This window comes from Pseudophryne corroboree, unplaced genomic scaffold (assembly GCF_028390025.1).
Source record: "Pseudophryne corroboree isolate aPseCor3 unplaced genomic scaffold, aPseCor3.hap2 scaffold_846, whole genome shotgun sequence".
NCBI classification, from domain to species: Eukaryota; Metazoa; Chordata; class Amphibia; order Anura; family Myobatrachidae; genus Pseudophryne; species Pseudophryne corroboree.
The window spans coordinates 220985-231476 of NW_026970425.1; positions in this window are offsets into that span (position 1 = coordinate 220985).

Genomic DNA, 10492 nt, shown 5'->3' on the forward strand with positions numbered 1-10492 from the left:
ACACACAGACACACATACTGTATTTCTTTATATAATGGACACCTCAGTTTCTCAGTATTCTATTTCTATTCATTCATGTCCTGCCCCCTACTCTGTCAGACCCCTTCCCCTCTACTTTTCTGACCCCAAACGCCACTCATTCTTGTTGAGTGCTGGTGGGCCCATTCAGAATTTTGCTATGGGGCCCACAAAGGTCTAGTTACGCCACTGGGCAGGGTTGTAGAGGAGGCGGTGCAAGGCATCCTGGGAACAGTCAAAGCTTTAGCCTGTTGGTGCCTTGGATCAAGATCCAACTCTACACCCCGATGTTAGTGTAGTGCCTTTTGGGGTTAAGGTTTTACAGAAAGTTACAGGTTTTTTTAATTTAGTAAAATATGCCCCATTTTAAAGATAGGGCATTTACATTTGTTGCACCTGTTGCAGTACATAGCAGCCTGCAGGGCATGTACAGTGGCTTCATTTGGGTGCACATACATTGCCGGCTCCTGGTCGCAAACTGAAATTATTGTGTGTAAGTGGAATTAGCGGTGTTTATGTCATACAGGGGGGTGGGGGAGGTTTGTGGTTGGTGGGGGGCACGCTGTGTGATTATTATCCTGCATCTATACATACATGCGCTAACACCTGGACATACACTGATGTACCCACACCTAATATCCATACATACACGCCCTGACACCTGGACATACACCAACATTCCCACACCTGCATCTATACATACACATGCTGACACCTGGACATACACCAACATACAAGCACCTGCATCTATATATACACGCGCTGACAAATGGACATACACCGACGTACCCACACTTGCATCTATACATACATGCACTGACATCTGGACATACAAGCACCTGCATCTATACATACACGCGCTGACACCTGAACCTACACTGACGTTCCCACACCTGCATCTATACATACACATTCTGACACCTGGACATACACAGACGTACCCACACCTGCATCTATACATACACGCGTTGACACCTGGACGTACACTGACGTACACACACCTACATCTATATATGCATGGATGCAAATGTGGGTACGTCTGTATACGTCCAGGTGTTAGCATGTATATGTATAGATGTTAGGTGTGGGTACATCAGTGTATGTCCAGGTGTCAGCACATGTATGTATAGATTCACATGTGGGTAAGCCGGTGTACGTCCACGTGTCAGCATGTGTAGGTATAGATGCAGGTGTGGGTACGTTGGTGTACGTTTAGGGGTCAGCGTGTTAATCTATAGATGTTGGTGTGTGTATGTCAGTGTACGTACAGATATAGGTGTGTGTATGTATGTATGTATGTATGTATGTATGTATATGTATAGAGGAAGGTGTGATACATACATATAACACATACATGATAGATACATACATATATCACACACACGATAGATAGATAGATAGATAGATAGATAGATAGATAGAACACATACATACAAGATAGATACATACATACATACATGATAGATACATATATATATACACACACATACGATAGATAGATAGATAGATACATACATATATATATATATATCACAAACATATATGATTCATACATATATCACACACACATACATGATACATACATGAGAAAGACCTGGGATGTTGATGAGGCCAGGGCCCCCTGCTGATGTTGCGTTGAGGAAGGCAGTGTTCCAGGGCGGATGCCAGTCGGGGAGAGCGCCGCGCAGCCCGGGAAAAATACTGCTGAGGAGCTACATCTGGAAGAGCCCCTGGGAGGGAGAGTGCCACATGCCCAATCCTGCGTGGCAGACTCTGCAGGCCTGCACATGGGAAGGGAGGTCTCTGGCCACACATACTCACCCTTCTGCTGAAGCCCCGCTGCTGTCCCCATCAGCGCTCTCCAGCGGGGAGCGGGGCCAGGATGAACCTCAACCTGTGAGAACTATCTTCATGATCAAGAGATCTCATATGCAAGATAAGTATGTGTTGGGATAGGGCTGGGGAGGGCGGCTGCTCGGGCACACCCCCGTCAAGTTAAGGAGATTTAACTGAGGAAGCACAAGGGAACTCTCGTCTGGGGACAACAACTGCAGGGAGACCACATCTTTTCAGATGAACATGGGAGGGCGGAAGGCTGCCTAATACTGAAGCACCCTCAGACATTAAACCATATGCAACAACTATTGCAAGCATTCCTGGGGGAAGGTCTGCAGCAGACGGATTTGCATACGGTGATGTCATCCAAGCAGTGGGCCAAAGTTGGCTGGAACCCTCATCTGTATATGAAAAGAGAAAAGGGGCATGCAGGGCATGGCGGCCTTTTGCGGCGCTTGTATAACCCCAAGTTTGCATTAAACACCCCCACCCTCTTTCGGTGTGGGGCTCATGTTGGCCATGCCCAAGCCCCTGAAGCATTCAAGCTGATTTCTTGCAGCAGCTGGGCACTGTAACAGCTTCAGAGCTGCTCTACAAGACAAGTAAAAGGGTGTGGGCCCTGCAGCACCACCTGTAGTTTGCATACACACATATATAGGACAGCATCTCTTATATGCCCCAGGGTCAATAAAATAGTATCCTTGTCTAGGCTATCCATCCCCTCAGATAAGGTATTTGTCCATGCCGCTACAGCACTACACACCCAGGCCGACGCAATTGCCGGTATGAGTAAGGTACCTGAATGTGTATAAATGGACTTCAGGGTAATCTCCTGTTTGCGGTCAGCACACTCTTTGAAGGTAGCCGTATCCTGGGACGGGAGGGCTACCTTCTTGGATAAGCGTGTTAATGCTTTGTCCACCCTAGGGGAGCATTCCCATCGTAACCTATCCGTTGATGGGAAAGGATACGCCATAAGAATCCTTTTGGAAATCTGCAGTCTTTTATCTGGAGACTCCCAAGCTTTTTCACATAACTCGTTCAGCTCGTGTGAGGGGGGAAAGGTTACCTCAGGCTTCTTTCCCTTGTACATATGTACCCTCTTGTCAGCGACAGGGGGTTCCTCTGTGATGTGCAAAACATCTTTTATTGCCATAATCATAAATCGAATGGATTTTGCCAATTTTGGCTGTAACTTTGCATCATCGTAATCGACACTGGAGTCAGAATCCGTGTCGGTATCTGTGTCAACAATCTGGGATAGTGGGCGCTTATGAGACCCTGACAGTCCCTGCAACATAGGATCAGGCATGGGTTGAAACCCTGACTGTCCCAAAGCTTCTGCCTTGTCTAATCTTTTGTGCAATGAGTTTACACTAGCATTTAAAACATTCCACATATCCATCCAATCAGCTGTCGGCGGAGACACCACATTCATTTGCTCCCGCTCCTCTCTAATATAGCCTTCTTCCTCAGACATGTCGACACACGTGTACCGACACACTACACACACAGGGAATGCTTTTTCTGAAGACAGTTTCCCCACAAGGCCCTTTGGAGAGACAGAGAGAGAGTATGCCAGCACCCCCCCCAGCGCTATATAACCCAGGAATAAAACAGTAACTTAATGTTTGCCCAGTAGTGCTGCTGTATGTAATTTGCGAATTATGTGCCCCCCCCACCCCTCTTTTCAACCCTCTTGTCTAACGTGGTATAAGCAGGGTAGAGTCCGGGGAGCTTCCTCTCAGCTGTGCTGTGGAGAAAAAATGGCGCTGGTGAGTGCTGAGGGAGAAGCCCCGCCCCCTCGGAGGCGGGCTTCTGTCCCGCTTAAACTGTAAAATTGGTGGGGGCTTATACATATATAAAGTGCCCAGCTGTATATATGTTATATTTTTGCGAAAGAGGTTTATATTGCTGCCCAGGGCGCCCCCCCTGCGCCCTGCACCCTTACAGTGACCGGAGTATGTGAGGTGTATGGGAGCAAAGGCGCACAGCTGCAGTGCTATGCGTTACCTCAGTGAAGATCATGAAGTCTTCTGCCGCCTCTGAAGTCTTCTTTTCTTCTCATACTCACCCGGCTTCTATCTTCCGGCTCTGCGAGGGGGACGGCGGCGCGGCTCTGGGACGGATGGCGAGGGTGAGATCCTGCGTACCAATCCCACTGGAGCTAATGGTGTCCAGTAGCCTAAGAAGCAGGACCTTGCAACTCAGAGAGTAGGGCTGCTTCTCTCCCCTCAGTCCCTCGATGAGGGAGTCTGTTGCCAGCAGTGCTCCCTGAAAATTAAAAACCTAACAAAATACTTTCTGTCAGAAAGCTCAGGAGAGCTCCTGAAAAGCACCCAGTCTCCACTGGGTACAGTATCAAACTGAGTTCTGGAGGAGGGGCATAGAGGGAGGAGCCAGTGCACACCCAGAACTAAAGTCTTTCTTAAAGTGCCCATGTCTCCTGCGGAGCCCGTCTATCCCCATGGTCCTTACGGAGTCCACAGCATTCTCTAGGACGTTAGAGAAAATAGGATTTTAATACCTACCGGTAAATCCTTTTCTCTTAGTCCGTAGAGGATGATGGGCACCCGTCCCAGTGCGTACTGTGTCTGCAGTTATTAAATGGCCCTTAACTCCAGAACATTTATGTGGAGATGAAAACATCCAAGGAAGACTTGACCATCTTCCTTGGATGTTTTCCCCCTGTGTGACTGCTCTCCAGCCTCGGAGGGTTGCATCCGTGGTCCCTAGGATCCCGTCCTGGATCCCGAACCATCGCCCCTCTAGGTGGTGAGAACTGTGCAGCCACCAATGGAGTGAGATTCTGGTCTTGGAAGACAGGATTATCCTCCGGTGCATGTGTAGGTGGGATCCGGACCACTTGTCCAACAGGTCCCACTGGAACACTCTGGCATGGAACCTGCCAAACTGAATGGCCTCGTAGGCCGCAACCATCTTCCCCAGCAACTGAATGCATTGATGGATTAACACTCTTGCTGGTTTCAGAATTTGTTTGACCAGACTCTGGATCTCCAGAGCCTTTCCACTAGAAGAAAACCTCTTCTGTGTCCAGTATCACTCCCAAAAATAACAACCGCGTCATTGGGACCAACTGCGATTTTGGCAAGTTTAGGAGCCAACCATGTTGTTGAAGAACTGTCAGGGAGAGTAGATGTTTTGCACCAACTGGTCCCTGGATCTCGCCTTAATCAGGAGATCATCCAAGTACGGGATAATTGTGACTCCTTGCTTGCGAAGGAGAACCATCATTTCCGCCATCACCCTGGTGAAAATCCTCGGAGCCGTGGACAGACCAAACGGCAACGTCTGAAATTGGTAATGACAATCCTGAATTGCAAACCTCAGGTAGCTTGATGCAGTGGCTAAATGGGAACATATAAGTAGGCATCCTTTATGTCTACCAAAACCATGAAATCTCCTTTATCCCCCGGACTGGAGATCACTACCCTGAGAGATTCCATCTTGAAATTGAATTTCTTTAGGTAGAAATTAAGGGATTTCAGATTTAAGATTGGTCTGACTGAGCCGTCCGGCTTCGGGACCACGAAGAGGCTTGAATAAAAACCTTCTCCCTGCTGACTAAGGCTGATTTGAACAATCGGTGAGGGGGAACGTCTTGAAACCCCAGTTTGTACCCTTGGGACACTATTTGTAAAACCCACGAGTCCAGGTCCGAATGAATCCAGAACTGACTGAAGAGTTTTAGACGTGCCCCCCACTGGTGCGGGCTCCTGCAAGAGAGCTCCAGCGTCATGCAGTGGATTTGGCAGAAGCAGAGGACGATCTCTGCTCCTGCGATCTTGAAGAGGCTACAGACCTCTTCCCTCTTTTCCTTTCTCTACCTGCAAAGAAAGGGGAATCTTAACTTCTTGCATATCTATTGGGCCGAAATGACTGCGTCAGATAATGATGCGTCTTCATCCGTTGAGAGGGAACATAGGGCAAGAAGGATGACTTACCTGCGGGAGCAGCCGAGATCAAATTAACTAGGCCGTCGCCAAACAAGGCTTCACCTTCATAGGGAAGAGACTCCCTTTCTTCTTGGAGTCAGCATCAGCATTCCCTTGGTGAATCCACAATGCCCTCCTATCCGAGACTGCCATGAAATTGGCCCGTGAGCACTTGTGCCCGGTGTAGGATTTTTAAATATGTGTAGTTTACTGTATGCAAGGGTTTAAAACCTTTTAGGAACTGAGCTCTAAGGTGTATTACATGTAGTTTAAAAAAAACAAAAAAGGTTTATTTTATGGCAGTAGTTTCCAAACTGGGGTTCTTGCACTGGTAGCATAGTTTGGTGGTCCAGGACCAATTAAAATTATTTATACTTTATTAAATTGGCAAAACCATTCCCTCACAACATAACTGAACCTGAGGATGACATGCTATAAACACAATTTACTTAATTTTATATTTTTTTCTGAATTTATCAATAAAAAAAACTTTGGCCTAGGGGTGCCGTGAAACAAATTTTGATACTCTAGGGCAGGGGTGTCAAACCCATGGGCCGCATGCCGCCCCCAATGCATCCTTTTGTGGCCCACAGGCCGGGGTCCGACAGGGGTCCTTTTGTGGCCCGATCACCTTGCTTAGAGCGAGGGCAGGAGAGTGCAGCCAGAGTCTTTGCTTTCTATGTGCGGCACCATCTTCCCGAAGAGATCACCGGGAAGATAGTGCCCCTTCCACTGGCTACAGCACAGGTATACTGGGGTGGGGTAGCAAACTGGGGGCCCCAATGGGCCCCTCCAGCAGTCCCTCTACCAAAACACGTCTTTTGGTGGTTTTGCGGTGTTGTTATAACTACATGGTGACGATACTGTAGCACAGAGATTTTCAACCATTTACAACTCACGTCACACAGAACAAGATTTAAATATTGACAAGGCACACTGAAATATAATGGTGATGCATGGTGCAGTATCGTGTCCTAGGATGTCATGTCGCAGCTTCTCCATAGGTAACGCCTGAACAGGCCCGGTGACAGGGGGGACAAAGGGGACACTTGTTCAGGGCTCCAAGTATTAAGAACAGAAATAATGGGGCCACAGTGCCAATATTGCTTTTTAAAGTGTATCCACCAACTGCTCAATTTAAGCAGGAAAACAATTAACAGGCCAACTAAACCCTCCCCCCTCCTTTTACCCCATCACTTTGTCCAGTCCCTGTGGTCCATACTGTATTGCCATTATTATGCATGTTGCTGTGCTGGCCCTTTTCTGAATGTCCCTGCCACCGCCACCGAAGAGCTGGATAGCCCAGTATGAAAACCACCTGCCGGCCTCACTGACGGTCCGAGTCAAAGGCTCCATTTTTTTTTTAAAGATCCCTCTGCCAAGTTAAGGGGGGGTTGAGGGGGCCCCAGAGATATCAGTGTACTTGGCCCCAAGATTTCTGTTGCTGGCCCTGACCCTCAGGGGCGTATCTACCCCTTGGCCAGGATGGCACTTGCCAGGGGCACCATCCAGCTGTGCCAACCGTGGCTAAGGGATAGAGTTCTGCAGTCTCGAAAAGGGCGCTATGGCAATCAGCGTGGGACTGACCAATTAGACGGTGAGGGAAGGATACTGAAATTGTCCCAACCCTGTTACAGTTTGAAACGCCCCTCAACTGCTGTCCACTGCTTCACTCCTAGCTCTGCCCCTTTGAAATTATTAATCCCTACCCCCCGGTAGGCGGAGTTCTCCAGGCCCATACTCAGGAGTCACCACTGCTGTACATTATGTGCCGGTTGTAGAGGCAGAGCGGGGAACATCAGAGAACGCCACAAATTACACAGTGGGCAAGGAGATGGCTGGAGACAGCTGCACAGCCATGCCTTGCAAGTTCGAGAGAGCTGTTGAATTTCAGCACTTCAAGTCAGAGCCTGCCCCCTGCTGCCCAAGCAGTCCGTGACAGTTAGTGTCGAGGAGGGGGGGATTTGTGCATGTGTGCTATCAGTGTGTGTGTGGGGGGGGTGGGGGGGTGGAGGATGTGTGTGACTGTGAGGGAGCTGTCAGTGTCAGTGGGGAGAGGAGCAGGAGGGAGTTGTCAGTGTGTGGAAGTGATGAGAGTTGTCAGTACTGGGGAAATGTGTGTGTGTGTGTGTGTGTGTGTGTGTGTGTGTGTGTGTGTGTGTGTGTGTGTGTGTGTGTACTAGATTTAGGAGTGTGTGTTTGTGAGAGGTTTCAGTTGGGGAATTAGAGTTCATACAGTAATTAAATGTTTTCATATTGAGAACTACATCTCCCAGCATATACAGTGTGCTGGGGATGCTAACAAGCTTTATTTAAAAGTTTAAAAAACATTGCTTTTATGACTGCAATGGTTAAAAAGGGAGAGCTATAAATCAATTTATCAGTGAATGATCGCAGTTTGAGCTGTTACATTTTACTGAACCACCTATCCCTCCACACTCACTACCTGTCCTCAGGATACATTTACCATCCCGGCAGACGGTATACCGGCGGTCATTTGACCGATGTTGGAATCCTGACACCACTTGGGAGACTGGTGCCGGCACACAGACAGCCAACATCCCGAAGGCGAGTATTGGAGGGAGGGTTAGGACCGGGGGAGGGGGTGTTAGGGAAGGCACTAGGAGGGGGGGGGGGGGTTAGTCCTAGCTGCCACCCCCTGAGGGTTAGCCCTATCCGCCACCCCCCCAGAGGGTTAGGATTAGGATTAGGTATCATGTGACTGCTGGAATCCCGAGCGCCGGATGCCATACCCAACCCCCTTTACTTTTTCAGGCATTTCTATCTCTCCTCTCTCTATGGTGTTCCGATTGCCCACTTTCCCTTGTGCTTTTCTCTCTCTCTCCTTTGTTTAGAGCATCAGTTTCTGTAGTCCACTTTATCCTTATTTTTTCCAGTGTTTCACTATCTCTCTGATGTAATGAGGATGTATGGTCTAGAGGGATCAGTAATGCATTGTACTGTATAGAGGCGTCAGGGATGTAGCGTAGGGTATAGAGGCGTCAGGGATGTAGCGTAGGTTATAGAGGCATCAGGAATGTAGCGTAGGGAATAGAGGCATCAGGGATGTAGCGTAGGGTATAGAGGCGTCAGGGATGTAGCATAGGGAATAGAGGCGTCAGGGATGTAGCGTAGGGAATAGAGGCATCAGGGATTTAGCTTAGAGAATATAGGCATCAGGGATGTACTAGCAGGTATATAGAGGTCAGTGTACTGTATAGAGGGGTCAGTAATGCAGTGATGGTTATAGAAAGGTCAGTGATGTAGTGTAGGGTATAGAGGGGTCAGTTATGTAGTGTGGGGTAAAGAGGGGTCAGTAAAGATACTAAGCTGAAGTACTTAGAACACTTCTTGAATTAAGACACAACCTGCAAGAAAAAGTATGCAATATGGGTGAAAAGGCAAATGTCAGAGGTCTGATACCAGTGACCAGCTCCACACCTTGCACCACATAGCGTTATGTTAAACTGGGATATGTTCTTTTTTGGTGTGTGTGTGTGTGTGTGTGTGTGTGTGTGTGTGTGTGTGTGTGTGTATGTGTGTGTGTGTGTATGTGTGTGTGTGTGTGGGGGGGGGGGGGTGCCAAAGGAAATTTTTGCTATTGGCTCCTTTGGTCTAGAACCAGCCCTGATCACAAAATATTTTTGTCTGAGCAAACTGGACACTGATCAGCGTTGGCTCATTCTCAGCCCCCCACCCAGCCTCTGCTACCAACAGACTGCTATTAGCTAGTTAACCTTCTGCCTTCCCTATCTATGACACAGACTGCTGCTAATGCTACCAGAATGTTCCCAGTGGCTTCACACCAACAGTGAATCCCAGCCGATGATGTAGGGCAGCGTGTGGGGGAGGGGGTCAGTTGCTGTGGCTCCAACATGGTAACCGCCAATGGACTGCAATGCTTTATCGAAAGGGGGGGCGCCAGTCCCTTACTTTGCCAGGGGCGCTTGGACCCCTAGCTACACCTCTGTTGACCCTAACCGATACCCCTAAACTAACCATAATTCCTGCAGTAAAAATCCATGTTTCTATGTATATAGGGGGTCATTCCGAGTTGATCGCTTGCTGCCGTTGTTCGCTGCGTAGCAATCAGTTGAAAAAAAATGGCTAATCTGTGCATGCGCATGCTCCGTAATGTGCATGCGCATCGTACGGGTACAAAGTCCATTGTGGTTTTGCACTAGTTCTAGCGATTATTCCAATCACAGAACAGGCCACAAGGAGATTGACAGAAAGAGGGCGTTTCTGGGTGTCAACTGACCGTTTTCAGGGAGTGCTTGGAAAAATGCAGGAGTGGCAGAAGAAATGCAGACGTGGCTGGGCATTCGCTGGATGGGTGTGTGACATCAAAAGCCGTCCCTCGGTTGTTAGAATCAACGCACACGAAGTGTAACTACAGTGCTGGTCTTATTTTGAAACGATTTTGCAGGCGCTCTGCTGCTCAAGTGTTCGCACTTCTCCAAAGTGAATATACACTCTCCAGTGGGCAGCGACAATGCGTTTGCATGGCTGCTAAAAACTGCTAGCGAGCAATCAACTCAGAATGACCCCCATAGTGTATTGCAAGAAAATATCTGTAAATCCAATGGTACCGTAAGTGCGGTATATACTCGCACTTCTTTGCGGGGTGAGAACATCTCCCCTAAGTGAAGTCAGCCCTATGAATAGAGTTTGTGTGATCC